Source organism: Scylla paramamosain, chromosome 14 (genome assembly GCF_035594125.1).
Source record: "Scylla paramamosain isolate STU-SP2022 chromosome 14, ASM3559412v1, whole genome shotgun sequence".
In the NCBI taxonomy this organism is placed as follows: domain Eukaryota; kingdom Metazoa; phylum Arthropoda; class Malacostraca; order Decapoda; family Portunidae; genus Scylla; species Scylla paramamosain.
In genome coordinates, this window is record NC_087164.1 from 8,789,923 (window position 1) to 8,817,422 (window position 27,500).

Consider the following 27,500-nt stretch of genomic DNA (forward strand, 5'->3'; position numbering starts at 1 on the left):
TATATATATATATATATATATATATATATATATATAGCTAAATTTCATCATTTTTCCAGATGCTGTCACTAAGAACTTCTTTGCTCTTTTCTTGATGAATTGACCACATATGTAGCAAAATGTATCTGGAGAATGATTACAACCTCTTCATGCCATTTCACCTCTTGTGATGTGTCTTCTCAGGCAGCCAAAGCAGAACTGATTGGTAGTCTACAAGTCCCTACTTTTATATTGTCAAGCAGTACTCTAGAATATTCCTAGTCTTTCTAGAATGTGTTCCAGAATGTTTTCAATCTTTCCAGAATATTTTGAGCCTACTTTAGAATTCTTGTAGATTTTAGAAAATTCTTGATACTTCTACATATTTCTACTGTATTCCAGAAAGTTCTAGAATATTCTGGAAATTTTTACATTGAACAGAATGTTCTAAAATGGCCTAGTAGCTTTTCAAAAAATGTCTGGTAGAACATTCTGGATGATTTGAGAAGATTCTGAAATGTAAGCAAATTCTTCTAAATATGAGAAATTTCTAGCTAGATCTAGTCAGTTCAAGAATGATCTTATTAAAATAAAAAATCTTAAGAACACTTTATATGCTTTCATTGTTTTGACTTATTTACAACATTTCAAAAGCAATTAGATAAGCAATTGAGATTTTGCAAAGGTCTTTACCTGACATGAAAACCAAGAGTAACCCATACCATAATGAAGTAAGGCAAAAAATGTAAATTAATTGCTCGAACCACAAAAGCAAAGTTTTAGGATCAAAATAACTTTTTTTTATATTTTGTTTAAATGGAAATAACTGGGAAAATTGTGATTTGGGGCCAAGGACAAGACAAAAGTGAAATTTTGTTACATAGTTATCTGAGAGTGTGACATTCCAACTATTGATGTTCAAACTTTGTATAAGGTTATTCCTTTCTTTCTCTCCATTAACAGCTTCACCAATTAATTTCTAAGTCTTTTAGAGTTCCTGTACAATCATGGAATTCATAATATTAGTTTTTAGCATCATTAATCATGTTACTGACTCTATTTCTCAGTGACCTATACTGCACACCATATGATAAAAGAACGTTTTAAGTATTTTTTTTATATAATTAATGTTTTCCTTTAATGTAGCTGACAAGTTCTGGAGTAATTCATGGTTTATTGACTTGTTTCTCTTTAATTTGTGGTCTTCAGAGGAATATTTTCTTCAATAACTCTTGTTATGGCGTCTGCATCAATATTGTATGCGTTGTCTGGATTATTGCTTATGTGTAAATTATCTAAAGATTCTTTCATTTCCTGACATATAAGATCTTTATTTACGTTATTATAATCCCTGTATGAAAAATATAACTGTTTAACTTTTTCATACCTTTACAATGAATTCCTGTGACAATATCAGTGTTATTAGATCATATGTGGTCAATTAGTTTTCCACTCCTCTTAAAGACTCGCTTTGGCTTATTAATACATGGATAATAACCATAGCTGGAGAGAAGATCTACGTATATCCGTGCACCATAAACTGAAGTGTTAAGTAAATCTATATTAAAGTCACCTAGTAGAATACATTTTCTATCTGTTGCTGCTATTTTACTTAAAATTCCATTACATACTTCAATGAATATAATTGTACTTGCATTCGGTCTACGGTAAATAATGGCAATTATTTACATCTACATTTGCCTAAATATGAACCTTCAATGAATAGTGTTTCAGTACTACCACTCATAATGCATAAATTATTACAAATATGACATGAAATAAAATTCTTAACATATATGCAGACCCCTCCTCCAAAACGATTTTTGTTACTGGTAAATAGTTTCTATCCTGGGACACTATAAAGATGTTGGACATCATTAGAAAGTCGAGTTTCACAGAATGCCATCATATCAATATTACGGTTGTTGGAGAAAATGTCAGAAAAAACGAGAAACTTTTTCTAGATTATTGGGAATATTGCTTATGTTCTACATAACAAGTGTTGGAATACCTGTTCCTGAGACAATATCAATGTTATTAGACCACACATGGTCAATTAGTGTTGCACTCCTATTAAATACTCGCGTGGGTTTGCTTATGCGTGGATCATAGCCATAGCTGGAGACAAGATCTACGTATATCTGTGCACCATATGTATGGCTTTCCATTGCATCCTTTTTATGTGAGATGTTTTTTTTTTCTTTTTTTTTAATCCATGTTAAAAGAACGGCTGCCAAACGAAAGCCAACAACCAAATATCCGTTTAATCTTTTATTTTTCTCTTTTTCAGTGGTGCTCATTATTTTTGGGTAACAGGACAACATTAGATGGTCAATGTATGATGAGCGCTTCATATTACCTTGAATACGCCGTTTCACAATGGTAACTACTAGATATACCAAATGTTCATTAGCCTACTCATCATCATAATTCAAAGTATATAAATAATTTTGACTATACGCAGTAGTATCAATTATATATATATATATATATATATATATATATATATATATATATATATATATATATATATATATATATATATATATATATATATATATATATATATATATATATATATATATATATATATATATATAATTTGGAGGAGGAGGCAGTAGACACCTGCCGAAATGATAATTACTCCCAGTGAGTTCTAAAGCACTGTTCAGGGGGTGCTGTGAACTTATCATTAAATCCAGCTGTGACCTCACTGAACGTTTCCCTTTGTGTCTCACAACACAAGGGGGCAGTCACAGCCTGCCCTCCAAAGACAACTCTCTTCCTCCTCACAAAACTACAAGCACCTGATAACACACACACCCTTCACCCAAAAATTTTAAAATCATCATGGCGACTCCTACACCAGCCTCGGAGTCCCCATCTGGGGAGGGGACCATAAAATGTCCCCAGGTCGGACTGCCTTTCTGTCGACGACCCTAAGTGTCTTGACACCCCCCACAACTTTTTCTTCATTAACTTCTGCAACATTCGCGGTCTAAGATCTAATTTTCAATCTGTAGAACACCACCTCTCCTCTTCTAAACCTCATCTTCTTTTCCTCACTGAAACTCAGGTGTCTGAGGCAACTGACAGTAGCCCCTTTTCTGTTCCTTCCTACTTTCTCTATCCTCATTTTCGATCCAAAGCTGGATGCTGTGTTTATGTGCGCAATGACTTAACCTGCTCTCGTGCCCACGCTCTTGAATCTTCCGAGTTTTCCACCATCTGGCTACGACTACAGAGTCACTCTCATACTAAATTTATCTGTGCTGTATACCTCTCTCCTAACTCCTCTGACTATAAGAAATTCTTTGACTACTTAACTTCCAAAGTGGAGCACATTCTGACCCTCTTCCCTTTTGCAGAGATCTCCATTCTTGGAGACTTCAATGTTCACCACCAGCTTTGGTTTTCCTCTCCCTTCACTGACCATCCTGGTGAACTAGCCTACAACTTTGCTATCCTCCATGACCTAGAGCAATTGGTGCAACACCCTACTCGTATTCCTGACCGTCTTGGAGATACGCCCAACATTCTTGACCTTTTCCTGACCTCTAATCCTTCTGCTTATGCTGTCACCCTTTCTTCTCCGTTGGGCTCCTCCGATCACAATCTCATATCTTTATCTTGTCCTATCACTCCAATCCCTCCTCAGGATCCCCCTAAGCGAAGGTGCCTCTGGCGTTTTGCCTCTGCTAGTTGGGGGGACCTGAGGAGGTATTTTGCTGATTTTCCTTGGAATGACTACTGCTTCGGTGTCAGAGACCCGTCTTTATATATATATATATATATATATATATATATATATATATATATATATATATATATATATATATATATATATATATATATATATATATATATATATATATATATATATATATATATATTGCAGCTTATCATTAAAATAAAATGCTAAAAAAAATAGTATTGAGATTATGGAGATAATAATGGATTTTTTCGTTACTTGCCACAGACAGCATTAAACTTATGTTGAGCATCACCAGTAGAGCGGCCTTGACGGAACCCAGACTGGCAGTCAGATAGAAGGTTGTTTAGTGATAGATGTTTAAGAATCTTCCCCGTTGAGGATAGATTAAAAAACTTTAGATAGGCAGGAAGTTAAAGCAATAGGACGGTAGTTTAAGGGATTAGAATGGTCACCTTTTTTTAGGAACAGGCTGAATGTAGGCAAACTTCCAGTAAGAAGGAGAGGTAGATGTTGATAGACAGAGTTGAGAGTTCCACTAGGCAAGGTGCATGCACGATTGCGCAATTTCGGAGAACAATAGGAGGGACCCCATCAGGTCCATAAGCCTTCCGAGGGTTCAGGCCAGCAAGGGCATGGAAAACATCATTGCGAAGAATTTTAATAGGCGGCATGAAATAGTCAGAGGGCGGAGGAGAGGGAAGTACAAGCCCTGAATCATCCGAGGTAGAGTTTTTAGCAAAGGTTTGAGCGAAGAGTTCTGCTTTAGAGATAGATGTGATAGCAGTGGTGGCATCTCGTTGAAATAAAGGAGGGAAAGAAGAAGCAAAGGTATTGGGGATGTTTTTGGCTAGATGCCAGAAGTCACGAGGGGAGTTAGACTTTGAAAGATTATGACACTTTCTATTAATGAAGGAGTTCTTAGCTAGTTGAAGAGCAAACAGCATGGTTCCGGGCAAAAATATAAAGTGCATGAGATTCTGGTGATGGGAGGCTCAAATACCTTTTGTGGGCCACCTCTCTATCATGTATAGCACGAGAACAGGCTGTGTTAAACCAAGGTTTGGAAAGTTTAGGTCGAGAAAAAGAGTGAGGAATGTACGCCTCCGAGGCTGGTGTAGGACTCGCCATGACAATTCTGAATTTTGAGTGAAGTGTATGTGTGTGTAATTAGGTGCTTGTAATTTTGTGTGAAGGAAGAGGGCAGACTGTGACTGGCAGGCTGTGACTGGCCCCTTGCATTGTGAGACAGAAAGGGAAACGTTCAGTGAGGTCACAGCTGGGTTAATGATAGACCTCACTGGGAGTAATTATTGTTTCGAATGTATATATAATATATAAAAATATGACCCACGTGTCTCTCTCTCTCTCTCTCTCTCTCTCTCTCTCTCTCTCTCTCTCTCTCTCTCTCTCTCTCTCTCTCTCTCTCTCTCTCTCTCTGGGTGAGTCGCCAACAATTTTCAGGGTGACTAATGTTATAGCGCGCATCATTCAAGGCAGACTCCCACCGCGGCCACAACTCACTTGACACTCATAATTATTGCTCACCAGTTATGACTGAGTTTGCAATTAGCATGAAGAGTGTAGTGCGGATTGGTGAGGCTGTTTCAGCTACGTACAATACAGCCCATTTGCAAGGTACAGAAATAAGTACGTAACTTATATTAATGATATTCATAATTAAGTGTTGCAGGAGCTTTAACACTAATTTTCGCAGTGATAAAACATTCCACTTATTACCTGAAATATCTAAAATTGTATATTTATAAATGCATGTTTGTTTACTTACCCGTCTTTTTACCTATTTCTATGCGTGGTTGGGGAGGAATAGATGTGTATATCATCGTTAAAGAGAGATTCAATTGCACGATAAGGGCCAGTGAACAATGGGTTTAACTTAGAGTCGCGATCGTGAATTCTAGTGAAAACGATATCACCTACTTCGATGGAGGAATCTGTAGCTCGGCGGTGTTGTTTCTCCATCATCTCACTTTGCGACGTAATGAGGCGACCATGGATTATCTTATGTGTGTACTGAAAATCACGCAGACGACATTTGACGTAGTCATCCATGTTGTACACAGGACGCGGAGCGCTGTGAAGAAACTCGTATGGAAAACTCTTGTCTTTACCAAACAGAATGGAATAAGGAGACTCGTTGATGGTAGAATGAATCGCTGAGTTGATACAGCACGCTAATTGAGGAAACCATTCATCGCATGAGTATTTTGTTTCTGTTATGTAACGCAGAACTTCAAACATACGTTTATTGCAACGCTCGACTTTGCAGTTCTAAACCCCTTCTAAACCAAACTTCTTGTCCTATCAACACCTATACTGATGATACCACCCTGCACTTTTCCACGTCTTTTCAGAGACATCCAACCCTTCAGGAAGTAAACATTTCACGCAGGGAAGCCACAGAACGCCTGATTTCTGATCTTTCTAAAATTTCTGATTGGGGCAGAGGAAATTTGGTATTGTTCAATGCCTCAAAAGCTCAATTCCTTCATCTATCAACTCGAAACAACCTTCCAGACAACAATCCCCTCTTCAGTGACACTCAACTGCCCCCCTCTTCTACAGTGAACATCCTCGGTCTGTCCTTTATTTATAATCTAAACTGGAGGGGGGAAGGGATTTAGATAACGTGTGTAGTCAAAGTAGGGTTGATCTCACGGTATATAATACATCTCGCCGTAACAGACTCCCTTTAACAATTTCTAGCTTTCTCTAACAACACAGACATATCTAGCAGTTATGTTGTCATGTCGCCCACGATCTTTCCTATCGGTGTATGTACTGTCATGACTTTTCTTATTGCAAAAGAAAATGGATCATCATCCATGCATGAACTCTCACTCCACATTTTTTTCTCAGAAATCTATGTTGTTAATGATTTATAAGATCAGGTAGCGCCGGGTAACTAGACTCAACATAACAGACAATATTGGGAGTAGTTTCCCTCCCACCTAACAGTTGCCTCAGGGCCCAGTTGTGCAGCTTGACCACGGGCTTCATGTCAGCACTCAACCATGACTCTCAGCCATACACGAGGGATGACATTGACGCTAGTGCTGCGTCGAACACCCGCCTCTTTGCTATAAAAGGAATGTCGTTATTTTTTCTTTTTTTTTTTATTAAATAAACTTAAGTACATGGCACATCTTGTTTTTGCATGTAGCTTGACTGCTTGAGGAGAGTGAGCCTTCGCACGTAAACGGTGAACCTAAATACAGGTAGCTGGTACAATACGTAATATACATCTCGCCCACACGAAACGACTCAAAATAACCTCCATCACCATTAATAACAAAAAACTTGGTCTTCTCACTGTTCACTTTCACTCCATACTCTCTACAATAGTCGTGCAATAATTTCAGCTTTGTATAGATGCTTTCCCTACTCGTTGATAAAACTGTATCATCATAAACATCTGTAACCACTCAATGAATCCTGGTCTACGTTTCTAATTAACACATTACCAAAAATAATTAAAAGTAAGCAATAGGTGGAAGAACCTTGCCTAACCCCTTGTGAGGATGTCAATAGAGCAGAACCTATCACACTTTTTTTGGTGCTGTACATGGCCACCCACTCTAGCATTACCCCTCCACATCCCAACCTCGTGAACAGTTTTTGTCTGGGAACTATGATATAAGCCGTAGTTAAATCAACAAATACTACGAATAATTTAATTTTCTTTAACTCCGCGATGTTAGTAATAAAATGTTAGTAATAAATTGAGTGTCACGATATGCGCTACACATTCCCGTTTTCTTTGTGCTCCCACCTGCTCTCTGTCTGGCTTGATCCACTGACTCAGGCGTTCATACAATACCATTTCATAGTTTAACAAAGGAATTTATGACAATATTATTATTAGGATTGGTCTTAGCTCCTTTCTTAAAAATAACAAAGACTTTCGCTTTTAACCATGCATGCCTGCGGGAATACACCAGATGTAAAGATGTTGATAAATAGTGTGACAAGGGTAACCATCCATTGTGCTGGCAAGAGTGAGAACACGCCTTGAGGAATACCATCTAGACCCATGCCTCATCAGACCTCAACTTTTCACCTGATTACGTACCTCTGAGGGAGATATGGGTTCGTCCAGGACGGATACTAACGTCTGTAGTCACGTCTGATTCTTCATAGGCAATAATACCTTGGGGAGGATTTAGTACTTCCTTAAAGTGGTTCCTGAACTCTGCATCGCTTGCTACAGTGCCATCACCATGAGCTGATATATTGTAGTCTCTTTTTCAGTTTATTGCCCATCCATAGCAACTTCTCCCATCTGCCTAAATCCATGTTCTTAACATACGTATTTTCGTCATCCTCAGTAACACTGTTCTTAGCACAAGTACACAAAGTGTCCGATAGACAGCTTACCATAACATCTAAATACCATCATTTCGTATGTTTGACATATATTGTATAATGCTTCTCGAAAATTTTTCTGTCTGTCTTGTGGTAAGTAAGAGGTTTTTCAGTCAGGCTTGTTTTCCCGCTGCGCCCAAGCAGTGCAGCATGCCCTCCTAGAAATGTTGCACAATCCACTATGTTATCAAGGTCAATCCCTGTGCTGGTGACAGTAATGGTTAGTGGGACATGATCGGAAGGGAGGTCACTGCGACTTACTACAGAAAAGTCAATAACGAAACGTAACAAACGAGGTGACACAACACTCATCCAGTTCAGAGATCCATATATCACGCTTTTCAGCTGTCTTCAGATTGTTCAACACCAACAAATTATTATCAGTACTGATAGGAGACAGCAATTCTGCATAATCATTTCTGTTAATGGTGTCCTTTAGTTTTGGATAAGAGAAGACATCTTGACTCATACACAAATGGTAAAATTTTTGTAATGTTTTTGTTACACCTTGTATTTATGTCGCCAAAAATTATGAGACCATTACGCATGTACTGTGACAAGTTCTCTCTCTCTCTCTCTCTCTCTCTCTCTCTCTCTCTCTCTCTCTCTCTCTCTCTCTCTCTCTCTCTCTCTCTCCTGAATAGCCGCAAAAGTCACGACAATAATACTGTGAATCACGAAACACCAGGAACGATCCGAAACTGTAACCATACCTGATCACCGGTACTTGTATCCATATAATGTAGACACCTGCCGAAACGGTAATTACTCCCAGTGAGGTCTAAAGCACTGTTCAGGGGGTGCTGTGAACTTATCATTAAACCCAGCTGTGACCTCACTGAACGTTTCCCTTTCTGTCTCACAACAAAAGGAGGCAGTCACAGCCTGCCCTCTATAAAGACAACTCTCTTCCTCCACGCAAAACTTCAACCACCTAATAACACACACATCCTTCACTCAAAAATTTTAAAATTATCATGGCGACTCCTACACCAGCCTCGAAGTCCCCATCTGGGGAGGGGACCATAAATATCCCCAGGTCGGACTGCCTTTCTGTCTACGACCCTAAGTGTCTTGACACCCCCCTCAATTTTTTCTTCACTAACTTCTGCAACATTCGTGGTCTAAGATCTAATTTTCAATCTGTAGAACACCACCTCTCCTCTTCTAAACCTCATCTTCTTTTCCTCATTGAAACTCAGGAGTCTGAGGCAACTGACAGTAGCCCCTTTTCTGTACCCTCCTACTTTCTCTATCCTCATTTTTTTATCCAAAGCTGGATGTTGCGTTTATGTGCGCCCACGCTCGTGAATCTTCCGAGTTTTCCACCATCTGGCTACGACTACAGAGTCACTCTCAAACTAAATTTGTCTGTGCTGTATACCTCTCACCTAACTCCTCTGACTATAAGAAATTCTTTGACTACTTAACTTCCAAAGTGCAGCACATTCTGACCCTCTTCCCTTTTGCTGAGACCTCCATTCTTGGAGACTTCAATGTTCACCATCAGCTTTGGCCTTCCTCTCCCTTCACTGATCATCCTGGTGAACTAGCCTTCAACTTTGCTATCCTCCACGACTTAGAGCAATTGGTGCAACACCCTATTCGTATTCCTGACCGTCTTGGAGATACGCCCAACATTCTTGACCTTTTTCTGACCTCTAATCCTTCTGCTTATGCTGTCAGCCTATCTTCTCCGTTGGGCTCCTCCGATCAGTCTCATATCTGTATCTTGTCCTATCGCTCCAATCCCTCCTCAGGATCCCCCTAAGCGAAGGTGCTCCTGGCGTTTTACCTCTGCTAGTTGGGGGGACCTGAGGAGGTATTTTGCTGATTTTCCTTGGAATGACTACTGCTTCCGTGTCAGAGACCCGTCTTTGTGTAGTGAGCGCATAACGGAGGTGATAGTATCTGGCATGGAGGTGTACATTTCTCACTCTTTTTCTTGACCTAAACCTTCCAAACCTTGGTTTAACACAGCTTGTTCTCTTCCTATACATGATAGAGAGGTGGCCCACGAAGGGTACTTAAGCCTTCCATCACCAGAATCTCATGCACTTAATATTTCTGCCCGGAATCATGCCAAGTCTGTTCTCTAACTAGCCCAAAACTCCTTCATTAACAAAGTGTCAAAACCTTTCAAGTTTTAACTCCCCTCGTGACTTCTGGCATCTAGCCAAAAATATCTCCAATAACTTTGCTTCTTCTTCTTTCACTCCTTTATTTCAACCAGATGGCACTACTGCTATCACATCTATTTCTAAAGCTGAACTCTTCGCTCAAACCTTTGCTAAGAACTCTACCTTGGACGATTCTGGGCTTGTTCCTCCCTCTCCTCCACCCTCTGACTACTTCATGCTACCTATTAAAATTCTTCGCAATGATGTTTTCCATGCCCTTGCTGGCCTAAACCCTCGGAAGGCTTATGGTCCTGATGGGGTCCCTCCTATTGTTCTCCGAAACTGTGCATCCGTGCTTGCAACCTTGCCTAGTCAAACTCTCTCAGCTCTGTCTGTCAACATCTACCTTTCCTTCTTGCTGGAAGTTTGCCTACATTCAGCCTGTTCCTAAAAAGGGTGACCGTTCTAATCCCTCAAACTTCCGTCCTATTGCTTTAATTTCCTGCCTATCTTAAGTTTTTTAATCTATTCTCAACAGGAAGATTCTTAAACATCTATCTATCTGATCGACAGTATAGGCTCCGTCAAGGCCGCTCTACTGGTGATCTTCTGGCTTTCCTTACTGAGTCTTGGTCATCCTCTTTTAGAGATTTTCGTGAAACTTTTGTTGTTGTCTTGGACATATCAAAAGCTTTTGATAGAGTCTGGCACAAAGCTTTGATTTCCAAACTACCCTCCTACGGCTTATATCCTTCTCTCTGTAACTTCATTTCAAGTTTCCTTTCTGACCGTTCTATTGCTGCTGTGGTAGACGGTCACTGTTCTTCTCCTAAATCTATTAACAGTGGTTCAGGGCTGTCCTGTCATCTTCTCTCTTCTTATTATTCATTAATGATCTTCTAAACCAAACTTCTTGTCCTATCCACTCCTATGCTGATGATACCACCTTGCACTTTTCCACGTCTTTTCATAAACGTCCAACCCTTCAGGAAGTAAACATTTCACGCAGAGAAGCCACAGAACGCTTGACTTCTGATCTTTCTAAAATTTCTGATTGGGGCAGAGGAAATTTGGTATTGTTCAATGCTTCAAAAACTCAATTCCTTCATCTATCAATTCGACACAACCTTCCAGACAACTATCCCCTCTTCTTCAATGACACTCAATTGTCCCCCTCTTCTACACTGAACATCCTCGGTCTGTCCTTTATTTATAATCTGAACCGGAAACTTCACATCTCATCTCTAGCTAAAACAGCTTCTATGAAGTTAGGCATTCTGAGACGTCTCCGCCAGTTTTCTCACCCCTCAGCTGTTAACTCTGTACAAGGGCTTTATCCCTCCATGTATGGAGTATGCTCCACTTGTCCGGGGGGGTTCCACTCATGCTGCTCTTCTAGACAGGGTGGAATCAAAAGCTTTTCGTCTCATCAACTCCTCTCCTCTAACTGACTGTCTTCAGTCTCTCTCTCACCGCCGCAGTGTTGCATCTCTAGCTGTCTTCTACCGCTATTTTCATGCTAACTGCTCTTCTGATCTTGCTAACTGCATGCCTCCCCTCCTTCCGCGGCCTCGCTGCACAAGACTTTCTTCTTTCTCTCACCCCTATTCTGTCCACCTCTCTAACGCAAGAGTTAACCAGTATTCTCAATCATTCATCCCTTTCTCTGGTAAACTCTGAAACTCCCTGCCTGCTTCTGTATTTGTACCTTCCTATGACTTGAATTCCTTCCAGAGGGAGGTTTCAAGACACTTATCCTTCAATTTCTGACTGCCGCTTTGGACCCTTTTATGGGACTGGCATTTCAGTGGGCATTTTTTTATTGGATTTTTGTTGCCCTTGGCCAGTGTCTCTCCTAAATAAAAAAAAAAAATTCTTATCCTATCCATTCGTATGCATATGATGCCACCATACACTTTTCCACGTCTTTTCATGGACGTCCAACCCATCAGTAAGTAAACAGGTCACGCAGGAAAGCCACAGAACGCCTGACTTCTGTTCTCTCTAAAATTTCAGATTGTGGTAGCTTATAATTCTTCACTGCCTCAAAAACTCAATTCCTTCATCTATCAACTCGACACAACCTTTCAGATAACCATTTCCTTTTCTTCATTAACACCCAACTGTCCCCCCCTCTTCTAAACTCAACATTCTCGGTCTATCCTTTATTTATTTTAAACTGTAAACTTTACATGTGATCTCTAGCTAAAAACAGCTTCTATGAAGTTAGGTGTTCAGAATCATCTACCCCTGTTTTTTAACCCCTCCACCTGAGCGGAGTACAGGGGCGTTATCCGCCCATGTATGGATTACGCTTCACATGTATTGGGGGTTCCACTCATACCGCTCATTTAGACAGGGTTGAATCAAAAGCATTTCTTGATATCAGCTCCTTTCCTCTAACTGACTGTCTTCAGCCTCTCTTTCATTGCCACAGGGTTGCATCTTTTGTTATCTTCTACCGCTATTTTGACGGTAACTGGTCTTCTGATCTTGCTAACTGCATGCCTCCTCTCTTCCCGAGGCCTCGCTGCACAAGTCTTTCTACTTTCTCTCCCCCTTATTCTGTCCACCTTTCTAATGCAAGAGTTTACCAATATTATCAATCATTCATTCCCTTTGGTAAACTCTGGAACTCCCTTCTTGTTTTTTTTATTTTTTTCCTTCCTATGACTTGAACTCTTTCAAGAGGTTTCCCTTTCATCGGTCTGGAAAGACGGAGACATAAAGGGAAAATAAAATATGTTGAGTGAAAAATCATTTTCTATACGAATTAATCCTGTTTGCTATAAATTAGAGGTTCGTAATTAGCATAGGTAATTGCGAAACCCTATAAATAGTTCACTGATGAAATCTCCGAGATGTTATTCGTTAATTATACATGAGTGTATTTACATGGAACTTCTGAACCATTAAGGTGTCATAAGATCCGTTTCTGTTTGCTCGTTCTATGTAAAATGTAATATGTTGCGGGACATAATAATTCATGAAGATAAGTATACATTATCTTTCCAGATTATAAACTTAATGGATCTCTCTCTCTCTCTCTCTCTCTCTCTCTCTCTCTCTCTCTCTCTCTCTCTCTCTCTCTCTCTCTCTCTCTCGTGCTGGTGGCAATGTGGAAACATAGCACTCAGGTCTATCACATTTAATGTCCAGCAGTACAAAAGGAAGCGCGTATCGTCTACTGTAAAAAGAACTTATTTAGACACTGAGACGCAGGCAGCAGATGGGAGAGAAACGGCAAGGAACACTCGTGTTTGAGCACCAAGCTCTTTTGCTGCGAAGCCATGGGAGGAGATTGGCATACAGTTAGGATCTGAAGAAGAGCCAAGGAAATTACGGTAGAAGAAAGATTTAAATACGGTGTTTGAGAGGAGAGGACTCGATGAGACGAAAAGTTCCACCCTATATGGGAGGGATGTGTGAGTAGTACTACATAAAGTTAGGGCCCATGCATAGACTTAGCAGCTAGACGGAGGTGTACTGGGAGAGACGATACAGGATACCCATCTTTATGGAAACTATTGTGGCCAGAGACGTGAAATTTGTAATTGAAATTTTAAATGAACGAATTTCCAAGTAAGTTCGGTGCAGACTCTACATCAAACATACTTGTAGAGGAACGAGGAAAGTCAGTAAAGAAGAGGGAATAGTTGTCTGGAAGCTTATGTCGAGTGGAGAGATCAAACAGTTGAGTTTTCGAGGCATTGAATATCACATCGCTTGCCCTACATCATTCGGAAATTATATGAAAAAGATAAGAAGCTTCGCGTTCCCTAGTTAAATGTGATCTTTACATGAGCATCAGTCATTCTCTTTCATGTGTTGTTATCTTCTGTGCTGCATCCCAGAGTAACAGAGGAAGAGTTGCCGCGAAACTTGCTTCATAGTTTACCTTTTTATTTGTTTATTTATTTGTCTTACTTATTATTATTATTATTATTATTATTGTTATTATTATTATTATTATTATTATCATTATTATCATTATCATTAGGGACTGGTTTTGTCACAATTCAGATCATGTTCCCATGAGGAATGTTTCAGTAATCATGCTCAGAAGTGGACAATTACATATTGACCTCTCATTACCTAGAGATTACAGTTGTGTCTTTTCATTCACGAACTTAATAATATGCATCACTTGTTTAGTGTGCTATTGTTTTTTTCTTCTTCTTTTTCAGATCTCCAACATAAGGGTCTCCAGGACGTCTGCTTCGCTTTAAACCAGAAGGCATGTTTCTTAACAAGGTATTTGGTTATCATGAGGAAAGTGTGTGTGTGTGTGTGTGTGTGTGTGTGTGTGTGTGTGTGTGTGTGTGTGTGTGTGTGTGTGTGTGTGTGTGTGTGTGTGTGTGTGTGTGTGTGTGTGTGTGTGTGTGTGTGTGTGTGTGTGTGTGTGTGTGTTTTCATATGGTACAACATCCATCCGAATTCTAGGAGGTTTCTGTCATGAAGTTAGTACGAACTATTACCTGGTGCCAGCGTTTAAGTAGTGCCGGACATCTTGAAGCATTATTGTGTGGTAACTGAAATTAAGAAAAACAGGAAGATTTTTTTTTATTTTAGACAAGGAAAAAGTTTTGTTGTCATGAGTCAGATTATGTTAGTTTATTCTGTTTTTTGGGAAATTACAATAAAAAAGTAACAAAAGCAAAAAGATGGAGAAAAATCACACAAAACGTATCACAAATTACAGTGGTACTAAAGTTTTTTTAGTATAGCGTATGGTAATTCTGTTATTTGTCGTTTTACTTTGTTGTATTTTTTTTTTTCATTGCTGTCTGTGTGTGTGTGTGTGTGTGCGTGTGTGTGTGTGTGTGTGTGTGTGTGTGTGATCAGGTGCGCGTAGTTTTATCAGTTATTTTCATTAACACAGTCGCTTTTCAATCCTTCCCTTCGGTGTACAAAACTGTTTTTTGGAAGGTACTGATTGCGTCATTATTGTTTACTCAGAGTCAGACGATCGATTCCTGAATAACATCAGATAAGAAATATTTATTCTGATGGCACTACTATATGCAAGGTATAGCCGGTGCTCAGCTCACTCACTACTAGTCGTCCTTTATGCTTTAGTCGATGAATGGGTACCTCAGGAAAACAATCCATGACAACCTTGATATCACGGATGTTCTTATGTTTAGAGTGTTGTATACTTATCCACCGAAGTTCAAAGCGTAGGGGATGGAGGTGAAGACAAACAACGTGATATTTGTTGTTACATGTGCCTCATAATTATTGTGTTATGTAAGTGATGCGTTCATAATTATAGTGTTATGCTAGTGTTGCGTTGGGTTTCAGTCAGCTCTTTTTGCAGCTATGTTATGATGACTCTAAAATAAGCCTCGCATCAGCAGATATATTTTCAGGACACTTGAATATATTGAAGTATACACACACACACACACACACACACACACACACTCCTGTTATTGGAATTATCGTTGTGGAAATACAATGACAAGAGAAACAAATACCAAGGAAGGGAAAACAATAACGCTATCGGTATGCATGGCACCACTAGCAGATATTTCGTGAGAGGGAAAAAAAGTAATGAACGAGCAGGTGACGCTGCCACACAAGGCTCGAAATATGTTACATTTGAAAAATAATCTCAATAACCATGGATATGACCACCACCACAACCTTAGATATTAAGCATTAAATTGTGAAAAAAAAGAAATACTATTAAACTTTATTAAGATTTAGAATATTTAGAGGCATCGTTTTAATTGAGAAATGTTAGGGCAAGGTTTAATACCATCCTTCCTCACTTTTATATTTAGTGTGCATCATACAGAAAATAAAATAAATCTTATGAAGTAGAATCCTCACATGTATTATATAATTATTCAGTTCCTAATAACCTGTGGTTTCCTTTACGTGGAATATCAGTGTTCTAGGCCATAAAAATACTATCAAAGAATGAATGACGCCAATAAATGATAATCAATACTCGCATGTCAGGTAATGTAATTTACGTAGAGTCTGAAGGAAATACAAGAAAAAAATGGATCAGTGGCAGATGTGGAATGACGGATGTTTGTTGTAGAACACGTTTTGAAGACAAGAGTATTAAAGAAAACACAAAGAAGCTTGAACACCGGGATAAGAAAAGGTGTAGAAATGAGGACGAAGCAGGTAGTAGGAGACAGTTTAGTGCTCGTCGAACGCATTACCAAAAAGATATGGTTTGGAACATATTCCGTAAAGTTGGAAAAATAACAATAAGAGGAAAGATGTTAAGGAGAAGGGTGAAGAGCATGGAAGATGACTAAAAAACTGGATATCAGATGCTTATTTTAGTGTCCCAATACGTCATTTTTCCCCATACCGAATGTCTCTTCAACGTGGATGGTCGCCTTTGTTCCCATTTTTCCCTGCCGCCCCATTGAGATACAACAATCCTCCCTTCCTTTATCAGAGTGGAGAAATATTCAAATAAAAGAATATTTTTCATTCTTGTGGGTAAGCCTCCCCAGCGTGATATAGAGTCCAGGATTAGATAATACCTTAGTATGTGTGTTCACTTACCTCTGTGTGTGTGTGTGTGTGTGTATGTGTTTAAATAGACGAAAAAAAAATGTAGAGACTGTAATGTACATCGAGATAAGGCAATGAAGAAAGTAATAACGAACGAGAAAGAATGATAAAAGAGAGAGAGAGAGAGAGAGAGAGAGAGAGAGAGAGAGAGAGAGAGAGAGAGAGAGAGAGAGAGAGAGAGAGAGAGAGCTGGGTTCAGACGCTAGCCGTACGATGCGGAGTGGCCGCTCGCTGACATTAATTTACCATAAGAATTTCTGCGCCCAGACATTCTCCTTCCCCGATTAATTTACTTTAATTCCCTCTGTTTAATAAGTTTGAGTCTCACGTAGTTTGCAGCAGAATAGTTGCCCTTGACAAAGAAAATATCACTATTCATTTAGCCCCCTTTGTTTGATCATAAGAATTTTAAAAAATAAGGTGTTTTATTCAAGTACAGACTGCGCGACGAGCGGGAGTGGGTGTGTATCTGTATGTATGTATGTGTGTGTGTGTGTGTGTGTGTGTGTGTGTGTGTGTGTGTGTGTGTGTGTGTGTGTGTGTGTGTGTGTGTGTGTGTCGCAGCCACCTCCCCCCACTCCTTTAGCAGCAGTGCGGGAAGGCAGTTGGAGCACTTTCCCATCCCAGACGCTACCCTGTTGTTGGAAGAAGCAGATGTACTGAGAATTGCTCTAGAATTTACCGGAGACTATGGTGGGATACCAGGTAACCGGGTGAGTTGCCTTCAGAGGGATAAGTGAGTCATTATCGGCCGTACACCCATGCCCATTTATATAGAATAGAAGTCTCCATAGTACTCTCCCAGTGAATAACACACTACACCCAGGGAAGCGACTCCTCGGCTGTACAAGCGTACAAGTAGAGTTTTGTGCACAGTGAGCGGTGACTGACCTTCCTGTGTGTTCGTAGGCACTCTTCCGTTTTGTAATAGTTTCTTGTGTCTTTTGTTAGTGTCTCTGTTTGTTTTAAATGCTACTGCGGTCTGAGGCAGTTAAGCTGCAGAGGACCTAAGTAATTAGCCGCGTAGTAAACTTTACTCCCTCTCCAGGTCTTGACAAGGTCTGTTGCCCAGGAGCCAATACACGATACTACTCGGCTTGAGGTTATAACGCTCAGTTGGGCAGTGGGAAAACTGTCACGTTGGGTGGAAGCCCAACGGAGTATTATACCTCGATCATAATTATGTGTGTTACTGTGTGTTAACTATTTTTCCCAGACATGGTTGTCGATTCTTCTGCACCTGTGGGTGTTAAGTGCTGTTTGGAGCATCTCCCTTGTCTGTAGGTCGTTAAAACAGTATGGCGACTTCAACTTAGTGTGACCTGGAGTTACGACTGTCGTGAAAAGGGTGCAGGAATCACAAAGGACTCTGTACTCGTACACCCGTTTTTGAGCCCTGCACTGAGTCCACATAGGCGATGGCTCAGTGAAGCTTGTCCAGGTGCGCCAGCTTGGTAAAGGGGCTAGGAATTGTGGTCGTAACAATAGATACAAATATTTTCTCATGTTCCGCTTGTATCAGATGTGTGAATTGTGGATCCAGGTACAACAAAGGAAATATTAGAGCGAAATATGAGATAATAAGATAATAGATAAAAACGAAGCATATGCCTCTGAACATATATTTCAGTAATTATTATAGTTCCCATCAGAATGAACTTGATCATATACGAGTTTTCCATTACCACATAATACAGAAGTAATCTCCAGTAAGGTAGAAAAGTCCCTCCAGCTCATCCCGCCTCGGCCTGGGACGTAATCTCGTGGTCACCAAACATCAAACGTTCTCTTGGTGGAAAATATTTACCACCGCGTCTAGTGATCAGCGAGTGTAGGTGATTGGGAAGGAAATGAAAATAACAAATGAGATATCTCCCTTTTCAGGACGCTATCTTTCTAGTGTGCACAGGTTGATTACCTGTAAGAGAAGCACGCGCGTGAGCGTTCATTATTGTTATTATTGTTGTTATTATTATTATTATTGTTATCATTATTATTATTATTATTATTATTATTATTATTGTTATTATTATTATTATTATTATTATCATTATTATTATTATTATTTAATTAAATGTACCCCAACTCTCGCAGTGAGATCATTTTGAGACTCCCAGTCTCAGGAGAGGACGCTGAATATTTTTATCTTTAGATGACAAAAGTGGAAATGTCTTCCAGCCAATGTCTGACAGTCATAACATTAGTGATTTAAATATAGCCTAAGACACCATCACTAAATGTTCAGAGATGAGGTACCATATAGACATTATTTATTTATTTATGGTAATTAAGAGTCAAAGTATTAACATTAAAGAAAATATATGAGAATGAGAATGTTGTATGGATATGGACTGGCGGTAATGAAACATAGGATATAACGAAACAATATTTCTTTAACGTCTCAACCACTGTCTTCCTTAGAGAGTACCCTCTCAGGAAGACAGTTGTCAAGACGTCAGAAAAATACTATTTTGCTATATCCTGTGTTTCACCCCTGCAATCCGATAATGAGAATATTACAAAAGTAAAGACAGTAATATCATGTCATGCCTGAGCAGTTGAGCACCTTGCTTAATGCTTAATCATTGCCAATCAAAAATTTGTATTGCTTTCATATATATATATATATATATATATATATATATATATATATATATATATATATATATATATATATATATATATATATATATATATATATATATATGCACACACACACACACACCACTTTAGTTTGGATTTTTTTTTTTTTTGATAATTGGAGACTTGTTATACCCTTTATGTATACCTTCCTCCCGCACGCCCAAATTTTTCACCCTCGAAAACGCTCTTGCTGGAAATATGTTTCGCACCTCGCGCCCGAAAATTTATGTTTGGCGTTCCGTCACGTCGCCCCCGATATTGAGCTGCCGGAGGGGGAAGGAGGTAAGCAACCGAGTTTTACAAGGGAGAGAACTTGACTACGATCTCTCTCCGCCAGATGAAAACTTTCTGGAGATTTTTTACAAATTTCGTGGACTTAACAGCATCTAACCACTGTTGGTACACTTTAAGAACAATAGAATAAACATCCCTTTGCATTATCGCTTTACTAGGATCTTTTATGGAGATTAAAAAGTGTAAACATTTCAAAGGAAAGGATCTTTACTAATGTAAAACAAGCACGCCAGAACTGCATTCCCACAGTGCAGTCTGTTTCTAGTGACCCAGCCAGATTCTTACCAGAGGGCCAAGAAGTCACAGGCACAAAGAGTTCACCTTCATCAAAGATAATTTTGTCAGTAGGAGCAACGGTTAGTCCTCACTGTGGTGGTGAAGGAAAACCGCGAATCTCCTTGTTGTGGAAAACCAGTTAAGTACTTAGCTGATAAAGCCAGCTCACCACGAACCATAGGAAAAGTGATATGCATACCTCCTCCTATAGAATTCGTGAAACTTGACATCATGATAAAAGTTTCATGTGTGTACAGTTGTGTGGGAATAACTAAATTGTTGTGAAAAGCTTGTTTGTAACAGACTGCAGCTGACGAATAGTCAGACGTCGTGGAAGCTTAATCTTAACTTGGCAGACTCTGAAACAGGCAAGACAACCATACATAAATTCAATCCACACTTCTTTTAGAAATAACTTTTAGTTTCCTTGAGTTAATTCTAAATAGATAGATCAGATCAATACAAGGCCTAAAAAGGCATACAATGTTGCAATTGTTTATTCACGAATGTGCACAACTAAATAAATTATTCCACGTATTTTTCTTTGTGACTTTTTACTGTTTTTTCAACACCAGAACAGTCGATTACTCAGAGTACACAACGACGCTGTTTATTCATGTGAGTGCATAACTAATTTACTTTTTATGGATTTTTTTTCCACGCCAGGACAAGAAAATATGCAGCTACAAAAAAAAAAAATGTTTACCAAACTTCTGCCAAAAATAAATAAATAAATAAGTAAATAAATAAATAATTTCTCAAGGATGAGGAAAATACTTCCGTTCGGACCATTTGATCAATTACTACTCCCCTTTTCAATGTTCCTTATTCCAAGAAAAAAAACAAAAGAAAAACGCTGATAATAAGTCAGCTGATAATAAATCAGATAGTAAATAAATAAATAAATAAATAAATAAATAAATAAAATTTCAAGGATGAGGAAAAATACTTCCGTTCGGACCCTTTGATCAATTACTACTTCCCCTTTTCGATGTTCCTTATTCCAAGAAAAACAAAAGAAAAACGCTGATTAAAAACAGCGTGGCCTTAATCCCTCTTTGACGTCATTATATGCAAAAATATGCGAGCTATCGTTTACGGAAAACTTATAACAATTTGGTATGCTGGTGAGGCTTAGCAAGTTTGTTTTTTAGCCGGAGTTTATACTTTTTTTTCTTTTTTTTTTTTTTTACATTCTGAAACACTTATAGAATTTCCTGCGATGCTTTTCAGATGGCATTCAATATGTGCCTGAGGGAAGTGTTGCATTTTTGTTCATTCATTTTAACTTTATTTCATTGTCATAGATGATGAAGAGCAGAGGGAAAACTTGATCTTCTCTTTCTGTTTGGGACTGCGGAAGTCTGTTTGCTCTATTATTAATATGCATTCTGAACTTGACCTCGAACAACGTTGTTTAATGCATGTTTAGTGTGGCTGTTCAGGATTACTTGCTCCAGTACGGACGATTAAGTCTTTAGCCTCAGAGGCCGAAAAGAAAAACTTGTGCATGTTCATGAAGATTCACTGGGTTGCAATCGTTTGAAGTTCCTCATTATACATTGTATATATATATATATATATATATATATATATATATATATATATATATATATATATATATATATATATATATATATATATATATATATATATATATATATACACACACACACATACGAGGTGAAGAGGGACAAACCAAGAATTCTTTATTTATTGAAGTTGCAACATTTCACTTTACGCAGAAGGCATCATAAAGCTAAAAAATAAAACATCGTTGAATATATCCTAAGTCATAAAAAAAAAGAAAAACATAAAAACACTAAGGTGCAGGAAAAGCAAATTGTGACGCAAAAACGAAACAAATGGCAACAAAGAAATAGTAGATAGGTGAAGCGAAGAAAAAATTAGCAATACAGGCAAGTAAATAATATTATTGCTATTTTTTTTTTCTTCGTTTCACTTCACTGCTACTTATTTACTGCCGTTTGTTTCGTTTTTGCGTATCATTTTGCTTTGCCTATACCTTAGTGCTTTTATTTATGTTTTATATTTTTTTGACTTAGGATATATTCAACAATGTTTTATTTTTTAGTCTGATGTTGATTTGCACGTAAGATGAAACGTTGCAACTTTAATAAATGAAGAATTCCTGTTTGTCCCTGTTGACCTCGTCTCTATCCTCGAACTTATCTAATATATATATATATATATATATATATATATATATATATATATATATATATATATATATATATATATATATATATATATATATATATATATATATATATATATATATATATATATATATATATATATATATATATATATATATATATATATATTTTTTTTTTTTTTTTTTTTTTTTTTTTTTAAGTAGGAAGGACACTGGCCAAGGGAAACAAAAAATCTAATAAAAAAAATGCCCACTGAAATGCCAGTCCCATAAAAGGGTCAAAGCAGTGGTCAAAAATTGATGGATAAGTGTTTTCAAACCTCCCTCTTGAAGGAATTCAAGTCATAGGAAGGTGGAAATACAGAAGCAGACAGGGAGTTCCAGAGTTTACTAGAGAAAGGGATGAATGATTGAGAATACTGGTTAACTCTTGCGTTAGAGAGGTGGACAGAATAGGGGTAAGAGAAAGAAGAAAGTCTTGTGCAGGAGGGGAGGCATGCAGTTAGCAAGATCAGAAGAGCAGTTAGCATGAAAATAGCGGTAGAAGACAGCTAGATATGCAACATTGCAGCGGTGATAGAGAGGCTGAAGACAGTCAGTTAGAGGAGAGGAGTTGATGAGACGAAAAGCTTTTGATTCCACCCTGTCTAGAAGACCAGTATGAGTGGAACCCCCCCAGACATGTGAAGCATACTCCATACATGGACGGATAAGGCCCTTGTACAGAGTTAGCAGCTGGGGGGGGGTGAGAAAAACTGGCGGAGACGTCTCAGAACACCTAACTTCATAGAAGCTGTTTTAGCTAGAGATGAGATGTGAAGTTTCCAGTTCAGATTATAAGTAAAGGACAGACCGAGGATGTTCAGTGTAGAAGAGGGGGACAGTTGAGTGTCATTGAAGAAGAGGGGATAGTTGTCTGGAAGGTTGTGTCGAGTTGATAGATGGAGGAATTGAGTTTTTGAGGCATTGAACAATACCAAGTTTGCTCTGCCCCAATCAGAAATTTTAGAGAGATCAGAAGTCAGGCATTCTGTGGCTTCCCTGCGTGATATGTTTACCTCCTGAAGGGTTGTACGTCTATGAAAAGACGTGGAAAAGTGCAGGGTGGTATCATCAGCGTAGGAGTGGATAGGACAAGAAGTTTGGTTTAGAAGATTATTAATGAATAATAAGAAGAGAGTGGGTGACAGGACAGAACCCTGAGGAACACCACTGTTAATAGATTTAGGAGAAGAACAGTGACCGTCTACCACAGCAGGAATAGAACGGTCAGAAAGGAAACTTGAGATGAAGTTACAGAGAGAAGGATAGAAACCGTAGGAGGGTAGTTTGGAAATCAAAGCTTTGTGCCAGACTCTATCAAAAGCTTTTGATATGTCCAAGACAACAGCAAAAGTTTCACCAAAATCTCTAAAAGAGGATGACCAAGACTCAGTAAGGAAAGCCAGAAGATGACCAGTAGAGCGGCCTTGACGGAACCCATACTGGCGATCAGATAGAAGGTTGTGAAGTGATAGATGTTTAAGAATCTTCCTGTTGAGGATAGATTCAAAAACTTTAGATAGGCAGGAAATTAAAGCAATAGGACGGTAGTGTGAGGGATTAGAACGGTCACCCTTTTTAGGAACAGGTTGAATGTAGGCAAACTTCCAGCAAGAAGGAAAGGTAGATGTTGACAGACAGAGCTGAAAGAGTTTGACTAGGCAAGGTGCAAGCACGGAGGCACAGTTTCGAAGAACAATAGGAGGGACCCCATCAGGTCCATAAGCCTTCCGAGGGTTTAGGCCAGCGAGGGGATGGAAAACATCATTGCGAAGAATTTTAATAGGTGGCATGAAGTAGTCAGAGGGTGGAGGAGAGGGAGGAACAAGCCCAGAATCGTCCAAGGTAGTGTTTTTAGCAAAGGTTTGAGCAAAGAGTTCAGCTTTAGAAATAGATGTGATAGCAGTGGTGCCATCTGGTTGAAACAGAGGAGGGAAAGAAGAAGAAGCAAAGTTATTGGAGATATTTTTGGCTAGATGCCAGAAATCACGAGGGGAGTTAGATCTTGAAAGGTTTTGACATTTTCTGTTAATGAAGGAGTTTTTGGCTAGTTGGAGAACAGACTTGGCATGGTTCCGGGCAGAAATATAAAGTGCATGAGATTCTGGTGATGGAAAGCTTAAGTACCTTTTGTGGGCCACCTCTCTATCATGTATAGTACGAGAACAAGCTGTGTTAAACCAAGGTTTAGAAGGTTTAGGACGAGAAAAAGAGTGAGGAATGTATGCCTCCATGCCAGACACTATCACCTCTGTTATGCGCTCATATATATATATATATATATATATATATATATATATATATATATATATATATATATATATATATATATATATATATATATATATATATATATATATATATATATATATATATATATATATATATATATATAGATAGATAGATAGATAGATAGATAGATAGATAGATAGATAGATAGATAGATAGATATTATATCATATTATATTATATCATATTATACTATATTATATTTATTTTATTTATTCATTTATTTATTTATTTATTTACATATATGTTTGTGTATATTATTTTGAGGCTTTGACCTGTCACCTTGCTAAACAGCTACTGTTCCTCTGTAAAATCTACCAGTGGTTGTTAGTTTCCATTGCATCATCAGCTTTCCTTTTCTCCACTTTCTTTGCATCTTTTTAACCCTTCTCCTTTTTCTCGCTTCTACGTTCTGATGGTAGAAGTTCTGACTTGTCAATGCTCGCTGCGTTTGAGTTGGTGGTGGTTGCGGCACCAACTAAAATGCTGTCGATTACATGGTCAGTATTTTCTTCTCTTTCTCATCCTATTCTACTCGTTTTTTTTTTTCTCTCCTTTTTACAAAGGATATCATAGCTGCAACATTACTGAATAGGAGGTAGACTTGTTACTCGAGTATATGTAAAGCTTTTTTGTAAAGGTCTTCTGGAAGCGTTTTGGAGCTAAGGTTTCAGGCATGAAACCTAAGGGTATGTCTGATTTATGTCTTGCTTACCATGTTATATAATTTTCATCGCTTGAAACGTGAGTTGTGGTATATCTGGAATAGCCTGCAAGAATATTGGCTTCGCGAGATAGTACATGCATAAATTCGAGTATTAAGTTGTTTGTTGTTCATTGATATATGACGAACGTTCAACAACACCACTGCAGGTGATTACATAACTGATAGATAGACAGATTGAGAGAGAGAGAGAGAGAGAGAGAGAGAGAGAGAGAGAGAGAGAGAGAGAGAGAGAGAGAGAGAGAGAGAGAGGGAGAGAGAGAGAGAGAGACGCTCAGAAAGGAATATCAAAATATATTGCAAGAAAAAGTCAAAGTGAAAGATCACAGTTCTCTCGTTCCCTAATTGAGAACAGTACATGAAAAAGGAGGAAACAAGTAGTGGAGGTAGAAAACTGGGGGAATGAGATAAGAAAAGAATAAGAAATGGAAACTATGATGAAAAGGAGTTGGTGAATGAGCCAGACGAGGACGAGAACTAAAGGGCCCCATACACGCTCAGGCAGCCTCTCGGGTCTCCTGAGCAACCGGCCGGACAACCCGACCTGTCACCCACACACTATTGAGTCCTGCATCAAGGCAACAGCTTAGTTCTAGCGAGACACCGCAAAGTGAAGATCATGACCTTTTCCATGGATACGGAAGAGTTAGACAATACACGCTCAGTTTTGCCCGAACAATCCTGGTCCGGCCACCTGAGCATGTTTAGGATGGAGGACACTGACACGTCTAGCAGTTTTCCCTGACCCAACGCTGAGGAACTTGTGGGGCGGGGAGAGACTCCCTTGAGGTTTGAACGAAAGAATAAATTCGCTTTCAGTCTTTCCAAACTGCTTGGTAAATTTACTTTCTCATTGTTCTCGAATCTCACCTTTTCTCTTTTGTCTTTCTCGTGCACTGTGTGTGTGTGTGTGTGTGTGTGTGTGTGTGTGAATTTCCGCCGGTGAGACTGTTTTTCATGCAATTTCCTGTTTTATGCGTTAGTGTACATCTTATTTCAGTATGACTTTTATCCTGACTGAAACAAGAGACTACAAACTGTTCACAGGAGCTGTACATTCTATTACAATTTTTGTTTGCGTTACTATTTATGCGAAGCGCTTTGCGTGTTATTTTTTTGCAGCGAATATTTTGCCGAATATTTTGTTGACATACTTTAGTTTTATGCTTAACTAGCAGAATTACCCGGCGTTTCCCGTGTAAAATTTGGCTCTCCAAAGCCCGATTTATCACCCAAAGTCAGTCGTTTGTTCAACAAAGCTATTAACCAAAAAAAAAAATAATAATTACTTTATAATAAGCCTAAGCCGTTTACTGTTGTACATGTCCTCTGTCGGTAGCCATCAAGAATGTTTCCCCTAAATGAACTCTTTATGTTGGCCGGAGCTGTCAAGTCCCAAGGGGAAAGGCGCGCCATGGATTGTTGGGGGCGGCAAGGGTGTGGGAGTGTCCCCCACACCAGCACACACCTCCTGAGGACAGCAAGGCCTCTTGTGGCCTCTGTGTAACTCTCTCTCTCTCTCTCTCTCTCTCTCTCTCTCTCTCTCTCTCTCTCTCTCTCTCTCTCTCTCTCTCTCTCTCTCTCACACACACACACACACACACACACACACACACACACACACACACACACACAAACACACACAGCTTGTGACCAACTCGAAACAATAGATTAACATGCATCCCCTTCTTCCTTTAAGTAGGTAAACTAAAGCACTGCATAGCGCGTTTATCAGTAAAACGAAAGCACGTCTGTATTAGCCTTTAATGGATGTTTGGCTCATAACTTACAAACACCTTACAAACGAAGTTCTCCTTCTCTGCGACCGTCCTTTCCTTTCATAAGTGTGCGTTCAAGCAAACCATAATGATTCAAGGCGTAAACACGGAAGGAACTGACCGTGCGAGGTGCAAGGAGGACAATACCACCATCTCCGCCATTACTGCGCATGATACACTGTAGACACCCCGACAGTGCGCATACCTGAATTGATTAATCAGTGACAAACGTGATTAGAACTCTATCCGACTTGAGCGTCATATTGTACAAACTGGCAACTCTCTTCTTTTCGGTTTGAAGAAAATGCCCGGGGAAAATAACTGAACTACATGATAGCTTGCTTAGGTTAGCCCATTCTATGGGATTCCGTGTTTGGCATGGTGACATAAGGGTAAGTCATCTTTTGTGACCGCTCTTTACTTCGGCTAACAAAACAGTTGTGTTTGTTTTAAGCAGTGTTCGAAGCCTGGAAAATATACAGGCCACGATTACATGTACAAATGTTAGAGATTCACTACAATGGTGAAACAC

The 27,500-nt window shown here is 38.9% G+C and overlaps 1 long non-coding RNA gene across 2 annotated transcripts in view; it reads left to right on the forward strand.

The window, feature by feature from the left end:
• The first annotated feature begins 2,266 nt into the window (after positions 1-2,266).
• The window catches only part of LOC135106807 (uncharacterized), a 76,510-nt gene continuing 51,276 nt past the window's right edge, over positions 2,267-27,500 (forward strand). For both annotated transcript variants that reach the window (XR_010271473.1, XR_010271472.1), the window contains exons 1-2: positions 2,267-2,361; positions 14,385-14,434. This is a non-coding gene — a long non-coding RNA (uncharacterized LOC135106807). The remainder of the gene's footprint in view (positions 2,362-14,384; positions 14,435-27,500) is intronic.